Here is a 10,484-nt window from a genome sequence, read left to right on the forward strand (position 1 = left end):
CTGGTTCAGTGTCGCTTAGAAGCGACATGTCTTGTGCTACCCCTATAAAGATATTGAGGGATACTGGGGCATCTCAGTCTCTGTTGTTGATGAATACTCTGCCCTTTTCTGAAGAGTCATACTCTGGGGTTCGTGCCCTTATTAGAGGTGTAGAGTCTAGTGACTTTGTCAGTGTTCCCCTTCATGATATTTATTTGTCATCAGATTTGATATCTGGACCTGTCAGGGTAGGCATTAAGCCTTCATTACCTTTTGAGGGTATTCATTTGTTGTTGGGAAATGACTTGGCACATGATAAGGTTACTGTTGATCCCTTAATGGTTGATAAGCCTTCTCTGAATTCAGTCACAGAGCCAGTTGAAAGCGAGATAGCGGGTTTATATCCGTCCTGTGTTGTTACAAGAGCTATGTCTAGAAAAGTCAGTACAGACCAGGGTAGTACTGTTGATTTGAGTGAGACTTTTCTCAACAACATGTTGGATGGAGATTCTTCCAAATTAGACAGCCAGCAGGAAGTAGATACTAATTTTGTTAGTGGTGGTCAGCCATTTTGTAGGACTGAGTTGATTGCTGAACAACACAGTGATCCAAGTATTTCTTGCTTGTTTAATGATGCAGCTAAAGATGGTGAATCTTTACCTGACCCATGCTACTACTATGTCAAATCTGGCATATTGATGCGGCAGTGGAGACCTCCCGATGTTTCGTTGGAGGATGAATGGGCAGTTAAGCATCAGGTAGTTGTGCCCAAGTCTTATCGTAAAGACATACTGACCATAGCGCATGAAACGCCGTTAGCAGGTCATTTAGGTGTTAATAAGACCTATCATAAGATTCTCAGTCATTTCTATTGGCCAGGAATAAGGAAAGATGTTACTGAATTTTGCAGGTCTTGTCATGCATGTCAGTTAGTGGGGAAACCTAACCAGACAATCCCCAAGGGAGCCTTGAGGCCTATTCCTGCAATTGGTGAGCCCTTCAGTAGAATCTTAATAGATTGTGTTGGTCCGCTACCTAAGACAAAGTCTGGAAATCAGTATATGTTAACCATAATGTGTACTTCAACTCGTTTCCCAGAGGCAATTCCACTAAGGAATATTACTGCCAAGACTGTAATTAAGGCTTTAGTTAAGTTCTTCACCATGTTTGGTCTGCCTAAGTCAGTACAGTCAGACCAGGGTTCAAATTTCATGTCTGGTGTGTTCCAACAAGTTATGCATGAGCTAGGTATTAGCCAGTATAAATCCTCAGCTTATCACCCACAAAGTCAAGGAGCACTAGAGAGATTCCATCAGACACTGAAAAGTATGATAAGAACTTACTGCTTTGAGACAGGGAAAGATTGGGACGAGGGTGTACCTTTGTAAATGTTTGCTGTAAGAGAGTCTGTACAAGAGTCACTTAGATTTAGTCCATTTGAGCTTGTGTTTGGCCATACTGTGCGTGGTCCACTACAGTTGTTCAAGGAAAAGTTTGTGTCTGGTGATAGTGACAATGTTAACCTATTACAGTATGTGTCAAGTTTTCGTACTAAGCTCAACAGAGTATGTGAGTTAGCCAGAGAGAATCTTACAGCTTCTCAGAAGAGTATGAAAACTAAGTATGACAAAGAGACAGTAAGACGCAGATTTGAAGTTGGTCAGAATGTATTGGCCTTACTTCCAGTTAGTGGTAAGCCACTTGAGGCTCGTTATTTTGGACCTTATGTAGTAGACAAGAGGCTAAGTGATCTTAATTATATTATTTTCACTCCTGATCGGCGCAAATCTAGACAACTTTGTCACATTAACATGTTAAAGCCATATGTAGACAGAGATAGCACTGATCTCAATGTTGTACATCCTAGTGGAGTTGTTACCTCTAATTTATGCCCTGATTCAGCTGTTAGGGATGATCAAGATTTTGACTTAAGGTTCCGGTCAGCCAAACTCCAGAATTCAAGTATTCTTGAGAACATTGATTCTGTGTTGGGTCATCTGGAATATCAGCAACGCCAGCAGTTGAAGGATTTGGTTCGTCGATATGAACATTTGTTTCCTGATGTTCCAACCAGGACTGAATCCATCTACCATGATGTTGAAGTTGGAGATTCCAAGCCAATTAAACAGCACCCATACAGACTGAACCCAACTAAAACTGAATACTTGAGAAAAGAAGTTCAGTATTTACTGGAAAATGATCTGGTCGAGCCCAGTAACAGTAACTGGAGTTCACCTTGTATTCTTGTGCCAAAACCAGATGGGACGTACCGTATGTGTACAGACTATCGCAAAGTGAATGCCGTCACTAAAGCAGACAGCTTTCCCATTCCACGGATCGACGACTGTATCGATGCCGTGGGAAAGTCCAACGTTGTCTCCAAGTTTGACCTATTGAAAGGATTTTGGCAAGTACCGCTCACGCAGCGCGCTCGTGAGGTGTCCGCGTTTGCTACCCCAGATGGTTTATACCAGTACAAAGTCATGCCCTTTGGGATGAAGAACAGCCCTGCCACCTTTCAACGACTTGTGAACAACGTTACATCAGGCCTTAAAGGGTGTCGTGTTTACATCGACGATGTAATTATATTCAGTGACACTTGGGAGGAACATTTAAATATCATGGAGGCATTATTTGCGAGACTGTCCCAAGCCAATCTTACAGTAAATTTGGCCAAGTGTGAGTTTGGTTGTGCTTTTGTCACATATCTAGGGCATGTTGTCGGACAGGGTCAGGTAAAACCTGTTAATTCTAAAATCAGTGCTATCTCTTGTTTTCCAGTGCCAAGTTGTAAGAGAGAGTTAAAGCGTTTTTTGGGCATGGCAGGTTATTATCGTAAGTTCTGTAGGAACTTTTCATTTGTTAGTGAGCCACTAACTCAGCTGTTAAAGAAAGGTGCTAAATTCTTGTGGTCCATTGAGTGTCAGAGATCTTTTGATAGATTAAAGGCCATGCTAAGCAGCGGCCCCATACTTGTAGCACCTGATTTTAATTTACCATTTAAGCTAGCTGTTGATGCTAGTGATATATCTGCTGGGGCAGTTTTGTTACAAGAAAATGAAACAGATCACGTTGATCACCCTGTATGTTTTTTTCTCGCAAATTTGACAAGTGCCAGAGAAATTATTCGACAATAGAAAAGGAGTGTCTGTCCTTGATTCTAGCATTACAGCATTTTGAAGTATATGTGACTTCCTCAAGTTACCCCATTGTTGTGTATACAGATCACAATCCCTTAACCTTCTTGCACAAACTAAAAGGTAAAAACCGAAGATTGTTACGGTGGAGTTTGCTTTTGCAAGAATTTAATCTAGAGATTAGACACATAAAAGGGAAAGATAATGTGATTGCTGATTGTTTGTCACGTGTCTAGTTGGTTTTCTGCAGCTTTGTTTTATAGACTATGGTAAACGTTATTATTATTCATGATTATGAATATGTTAAAGAAAGTTTTATGCAAAACTTTCTTTCCCTGAAGGGTGGGGGTGTTATGTATGACTATTTAACGTTTTCATGTACTGTTAGTCTGCGGACCTTTGTGTTATATGTTATAAGCATAACAGGCCCTGTTATATATGTACAGCGCGAACCTGGCCGAAAGCACCTTGTTCAGTGCTCTGTTTATTTAACTGGATGTTCATTGGCTGTTAATTCTGTGTCTAAGAATAGTTGAATCCACCTGGACCGTATATAAGCCGTGTTTTCTGTGCAGAGTGGAGGTATTTTTGCTGCATCCACTGGGAGCCAGGAGGGTGTGCGACGCTCTCGTATCGAGTCCATTATTTTGATATGAGCTGGTGATGCCAGTTTCATTTGGGAGGACAGATTTTTTATGCCGGCACCGTTTGTGTACCACAGTAGTACTGATGTCTGATTTATGTGAATTTCTGCGGAAGTCACGTTTATTGGTGTTCGGATCTTTATTATGATTATACAGTGTTGACTGTGTAATTTGTTTAACACGCTGACCTCACCTGACCGACAAGGTCGTCAAGGACTCTAAACTGAAGTTTTCAGTTTTGCAAAGGACGTTCGTTCTGCCACAAGGTGACATTACTCTACGTCTCTGAACGGCTCGTTTGTGAGCTTCTGCGGGAGCTGTGACTGATCTGAAGTGGATTATACCTCCATGCCTGTATTTACCCTGTGTTGTGCTCTGCGGGTGTGACGTCATTCAAAGGCTTGACTGTTCCAGTTCTGTGTAACCTGTGTACTGTGTTCGTGTTCGCTAACCTGGCGAAGTACCTGTCTAGGACAATTTGTGAATTGTGTGTTTATCCCATGGTCTTTACGTTGGATTTCCTGGAATACATTCCTTGGGATGCAAAGGTGAACTGGAAACTTGTAAAGACCGGTAATACTGATGTGTATGTTGTTGTTGTTGTTGAACTGTCTGTAAAACTGTACGTCTCATTTTATATATAAAGCATTGTTTACATTGTAATATTGAGTCACTGAGTCTGTTTTCTGTTGCCGTTTTCAATACCGTAACAAAAGGTATGTTGTGAACTTATTTAAACTGCGTTATACATCACTTATCACGTCTCCTATCCGGGAAACTGGGCAAAAGCAAAATAAAACACTGGCGGGCAACAATAGTACCAGTATTTAAAGTCATATATACGTTTCTTCAGCAAATGCTGTTCCTTTACTTAAGAGTTTGGTTCCAGAGAATATATTTGTGTGAGCCTCATTTCACTGCATGGTGTCCATCTCTATCGTATTTTTGACAAAGAAGACAATAACTTTACTGGAAATCGGTTAACTAGCCCTATGAGGTGTATACCTAAAGACCGCAAACTACTTTATGGTTTTCACTGGAACGACAGTAGTAATAATATATCGCAAAAGATCACAAAAAACATGATCTTCCGATCAGTACAAATCAAAGTTAAATATCATTGCTTTGTGAAATCGAGCTATAGTAAATCTAGATGCATGTGTCTTTTCCAAGAGTAAAGTGGCCTTTCCAAAGAGCCGTGACCAAAATGAATGTAACATAGTATCCGTCATAGCGATGGTGCAACCGCCTTGTTTTATATCAGATTGACTATTAAAGGATTAGTGTCCAGCTTTACTTACTGGTCCCAGTATTTTACCGGGAGGGCTTTAAATCATCAAAAACAATAGATCTACTACCCTAGCAGATCTCCAGCTGGCCGGCGGCACGGCTCAGCAGGTGACGTCAAAGATGGCAAATCCAAGTCTACTCACCTGTATAACCTGGTAATTTGTATCATAAAGATGTTATTTTCGAGATAAAATCTAGCTACATAGAAGCAAATATGCAAATATATATATCAAGTTGAACCTATTGGGGAAGACGTTGAAGTTCCGATTTTTGACAATGACATCTCTGGGCAGACTTCAAATTCCGAATTGCAGATGTTGAATTTGATTTTTGCCTGGCATTTCAAATCGCACTGGCTAAACTATAGCGGACGGACTGGTAAACTATAGCTTTAGCCTGTATTACACCATGCGTCTCGTGTATTTATTTGAAGATTTAATATTTATTTAATATTCTTGCCCTTTGTCCGCTTCACAATAAATATTATTCCATTCCCCGAGGGATTCTAAATTCATAACCATATACGATGACAACTACCGGTACATGTTATTTTCGGTATTCCGAATACCCTAGGCGGATAGGGACCTATAGTGTTAGTGTACAGAGATTTGCTATCTATCAGTCTTCAGTTCAGTCAACAGTAATTTATTATCACTGTGTGCAAGGGCCGTAGAGGAAATCTTTCGAGTTCAGGTGTAGCGCTCAGCAGTAGCAGATACGGTAGTTTTTGGCGTGTCCAAAATCCTTCCGTCTTGTGCTTTAACTCCACGCCTTTCTGAGAGCCAAATTGTCTGGCAACTTGTGAAAAGTAACTCTATGGTTCTTGGACCACCTGTTTTCACAAACGTATTAATAACGGCAAAAAGGAGGTGACCATCTCCACAGTAACATCATCGTTGATGTTTACATAAAAGTGTCTGACCTCAAATTGACAAAGTCTCCAAGACATTCCTCAACCTTTCAAAATTTTCCCAAGTCAGAAGATATCAGATTTCCGATGTTTTAATCAGTCAGTAATAAAATTTTGAAAAACCGTTTTTCTAAAGAAAGCAAATGGCAAAACATTAAAATTCAAATGAAGTGTATATGACTTACACAAATTTCGAGGGTAACATTAACAGTTGTTAGTCATTATTTGAGAGAATATGTGGGTTCATTGTCATGTTGAGGAGATCTTCTTAGTGGCCGTTAGGCTGAAAGAAAGACTCTTTAAACAAATAAAGAATTAAATGGATTCATCATGATCTGTATGAATTTTCAGTGGAATCCTGAGTTAAAGTGTTGCAATGCAGTATGCGGCTTATATATTCCCAACGGTTTTGACGACATATAAAGTTTTATATGCAGGTTGTAATTCCATATGCTTTGAAACATTGGTGTGTAGGCCACTTTTTTCTAGATGTGGCTTTTCAGTGCTTGATTTTATCACTTTTGTCTTCCATTCATCTAAATAAAGGTTCAGCAGATGTACCAATCCTGCGAGTGGATGAGGACGTTTTCAAGACCAAAATATATAAAAGACTACTGCACTGAGAGTAAAGTCAGAGCAGCTACGACAGTGTAACTGTTGGCAAATGGTCATACCGGAAGTCATTTCATTCGAACCCTCCAGGCGCATTCTCGCTTTCTTCACGTCGCATGGGCTGTAAACATTATGCTCCCAGCGCATGTGCTGACACAGCAATGTTTAGTGTGGTTTGTATTACCCAGTTAGGCGTGTGAGTTTTTAACATTCTGTCCTTGACGAACTCTTTAATAGCCATTGAATCTAATGGATGTGCTACAAAAACAGCAATTACCGGAAACCTCGTGCTTAATGGCAGCATTGTGGTCTATTTATAGTCGAGCCCTCCTTTCAGTGTTGCATTGTTTCTTGTTGTCACCTTCACATGTGGTTAAAATATAATTCAGGTTGATTTAAAGTTTAATGTTCATGTCAATCCGTTCATTATTGGGAATGATGAATAAAAATGGCCAAAAACAACGAATTCTCATTTAGCAAAAAGAGTACAGATTATAATTTCTGTGAGGAAGGGAGCCAGTCTCATGCAAAATTGTACAATAAAGAACTAGAAAACAGAGGTTCTTAAAGCCCTTGATATAAGACGGCCCAGCGCTCTTTACTAAACCAGGAACGGTGTCTTCTAAATTGAGACTTTTGCACATCGCCATACGCATACAGAACTTTCGAAAGCATGCCCGTGGCTACACCATATATGTTATTCAGTAAAAGCCGTCAAAATAGCTTCCTGTTGGGAATAGGACGCGTTAAACCATCCATTCATCCGTGTAAACCTTATATATAACTCAAGGTTAAACAGCAACAGTGATCATTATAAAAACTTTTTAACATCAGTAAAGGAACAGCAGCCTTTTCATTCGGGATTCGTAACACGTTCATATAATGCCGGTACAAGGAAACGTTGCAGGGGCTAATTTTTCGTAACCTTTACAAATGTCCTCATTTACAAGCAGCTAGTAAAATCCTATTCTTGTCTGTTGAGAAAGAACCAGCCTCGGCACATTGCTGTTCAGTTCAGTTCAGTTCAGTTTCATAATGCTGGTTAATGTAAGCTATGATTTTTCAGGCTTGAACACTTCTATAAACACGGCTAACATACATCACTTCCTGTAACCGGGGAAGTTTGCTGGTGGCCTGCAGCGGGGAAAATGTGACATGTATTTCTAGCAAAACATCACTGAGGGCACATTCAACAACTTCACAAAAATGTATACTGGTTTTACGGTTGACATTGGTAATTATAGCTTCCAATAGCTTAAAAGTTTTCAAGGTATTCTAATATTTGCCCAAGGGGATTCCAGCTCAAGGCAAGAAGGATAAAAATGTAATGACAACGTGTGTTACACGACAGCCACCTTGAAATGGTCAACCTGGTTCGTCATTGCAATTCCACATTATTCAAGACATTTGATATGTCTACTTTTGAAGACAACATTTTGACGAACATAAACCTCAGCTGAATAGGCCTGGAGTTCCAGTAATCGGAATGCAGTTACAACATCGTACGACAGACAGACTGCATTTATTCTTTATGGAATTCCAAAGAACATATTAATACACACAACAACACATGTCAAGACATGTCAACGACGACCGTCATTGATATGAAGTTTAGGGCTATGATTCTGATATTCTGAATAACACGTGTAAAACAATTCTGAAACGGAATCCGTATTGTTGACCCCATTGGTATAGAGTATATGTGCTTGTAAGCAAAAGTTTGTCTGATTTCAACGTTTATGAACTATATAAATATAGACGAAATATAGAAGAAATGTGGCCAGATATAAAGAACGTCTCCAACACGTTGGATTTTTTCAGCGAAGTTGTTGGCAGCTAGTCTTTCACGAACACGACTTCAGGACTTGTATTACAAAGGTTATCTGATAGTCATACTATATTTATTAGAAATAAAAAAAATTCTGACCTATTTGAGTTGGCAATGTTCCACATTATGCCCTGGAGCAGTTGTCAGTAAAATGATGAACAAGGGGTAAATAATAAACTTATTCTCATCCCGATGGGCCGAAGAAGAATAAACATGACATATCATTGATATTTCGCGGAGAATAAAAGTTTAATTGGTTGGGGTCGGGGGAGTGGGGGCGCAGAAGGCTTAGTTACTATCTCTACAATCGTTGAGAATCGGTTAACGTGGGTTAACGTACTTAAACACAATTGTTGAGAATAATATAATAGTTTTTTTAGTCTTAAAGCTAATATTCCAGAAATATTTGCTTTGCATTTTATATTGGAAATCGCTTTTGCCCGTTGAATTGCGTCGCTGGATAGGGGATATTGATGGATGAGGCTTTACATCAGGATTTCTAAAAATGGGAAAATTGTTTTATTGTAGGAACTTTTTCAGTTCCCTAAATCTTCAGTCGGCAGATGAGATGGCCTTGGTCAATATTGTGAAAACCTGATAACAATAAAATCAGGATGCAGAGGGATTTCCCCAATTCTGTGCGTGTTGGACAAGTCATTGAGGCAAGGAAAGAGTTTTAATTGAATCTGTTAATGTCGCTCCGTTTCGAACTTGCATCCTCACTGAAACTGTGCATATGTGCAATAGAGTATGAGAGATAGTGAATTCCTTCAAGGGATGTCTTTTGGATTTCACTGAAGGGTTTTTATTTCAGAACGGCGCTTGGTTTTAATTGTATCATACGGTAAGGAGCGTTTAATCACTTGTGTTAAACGTTGGTCATTGGACAGTCTGTTCTCTTCATAAGGCAAATATTTGTGCCACTTTTCGCCCGGAAGAGGAATTTATTCCCATTTGATGAAATTTCATCACTGATCTTTTCCAGCCCTCATATATTGCCCGAACATGACGTAATACTTCTCAGCATAAACGATCAAACTGAGAAAGTCATTAGTATCCACTGGCTTTCATGGTTAAATATTAAATGACTTATCACAGCTGATCAGATTATGGACATTCAAAAACAGGCAATCAGAGTAATTGTATGTTTGATTAAACTTACACACTACATTATTTGTTGAAGGAAGTCACATTTCCGGTCTTGTCACGTGAATCCTTAAATTCAAGAAGCCGAGCTCTGTCCGAGTTACCCAAGAAAGGCCCTGTAGGAATCTAAGAGTAATTTACGGGTAGAATCTCTATAGAAACCAGTGCCCCAAAGATCAAAATCGTTAGCAGACAAATTCTTGGTTATGTCCCCAGTGTTGTATTACGATACCTCTAATTCCGTCGACAAAGCACAGCGCAGATTTCACGTGGGACGTTGGTATGTGCCACTGATATCAACACCAATCTTCATTTAGATGAGTTTAGCTGAAATCTTATTCTGAGTATTTGAGTCCAAGATCGGTCTTTGTCAGGAATGTATAACGTGTAGGTAATGGAATATAGGTTAACCCGTGAGATTTGTTAGCCTTTGTTAGAAATGCACAATATGGGCAACGAGACACTAATGTTTACACACGATACGTTTCTGTTGGACTTCAGTATACAGGAGGCTGACCAAGCGACACATCATCCGATACTGGATGCACAACAAGTTTTGAGTGACTCTTTTTAGTCAACTCTAAATTAACCATTAACACTTGACCAAACAACCGTTTCCTGTTTGTCCAATACCTCAGATATGTGTTGCATATAATGGCCAGTAACCATTTCAACAATGCTGTTTTGAATATTGAAATCAAGCAGATACCTGAAGCAAGAGGAACCCGGGAGAAACTTCCTTGTGTGTGAGAATATGGATACTAATTCAGTTTTAAAGGTCACACATAATCCTGGTGAAATCCGGCCTCCCATCAATTCACCTCATTTAGGTTTGGTTTTCTCATTGTTCATGTAAATGTATGAATTGTAGCAACTTCCTCTCTTTGCATCACCGTATCTTGAGCAGAAAAATGCAGTGATGGTAACTGCGACAAACT

Source organism: Liolophura sinensis, chromosome 8 (genome assembly GCF_032854445.1).
Source record: "Liolophura sinensis isolate JHLJ2023 chromosome 8, CUHK_Ljap_v2, whole genome shotgun sequence".
Lineage (NCBI taxonomy): Eukaryota > Metazoa > Mollusca > Polyplacophora > Chitonida > Chitonidae > Liolophura > Liolophura sinensis.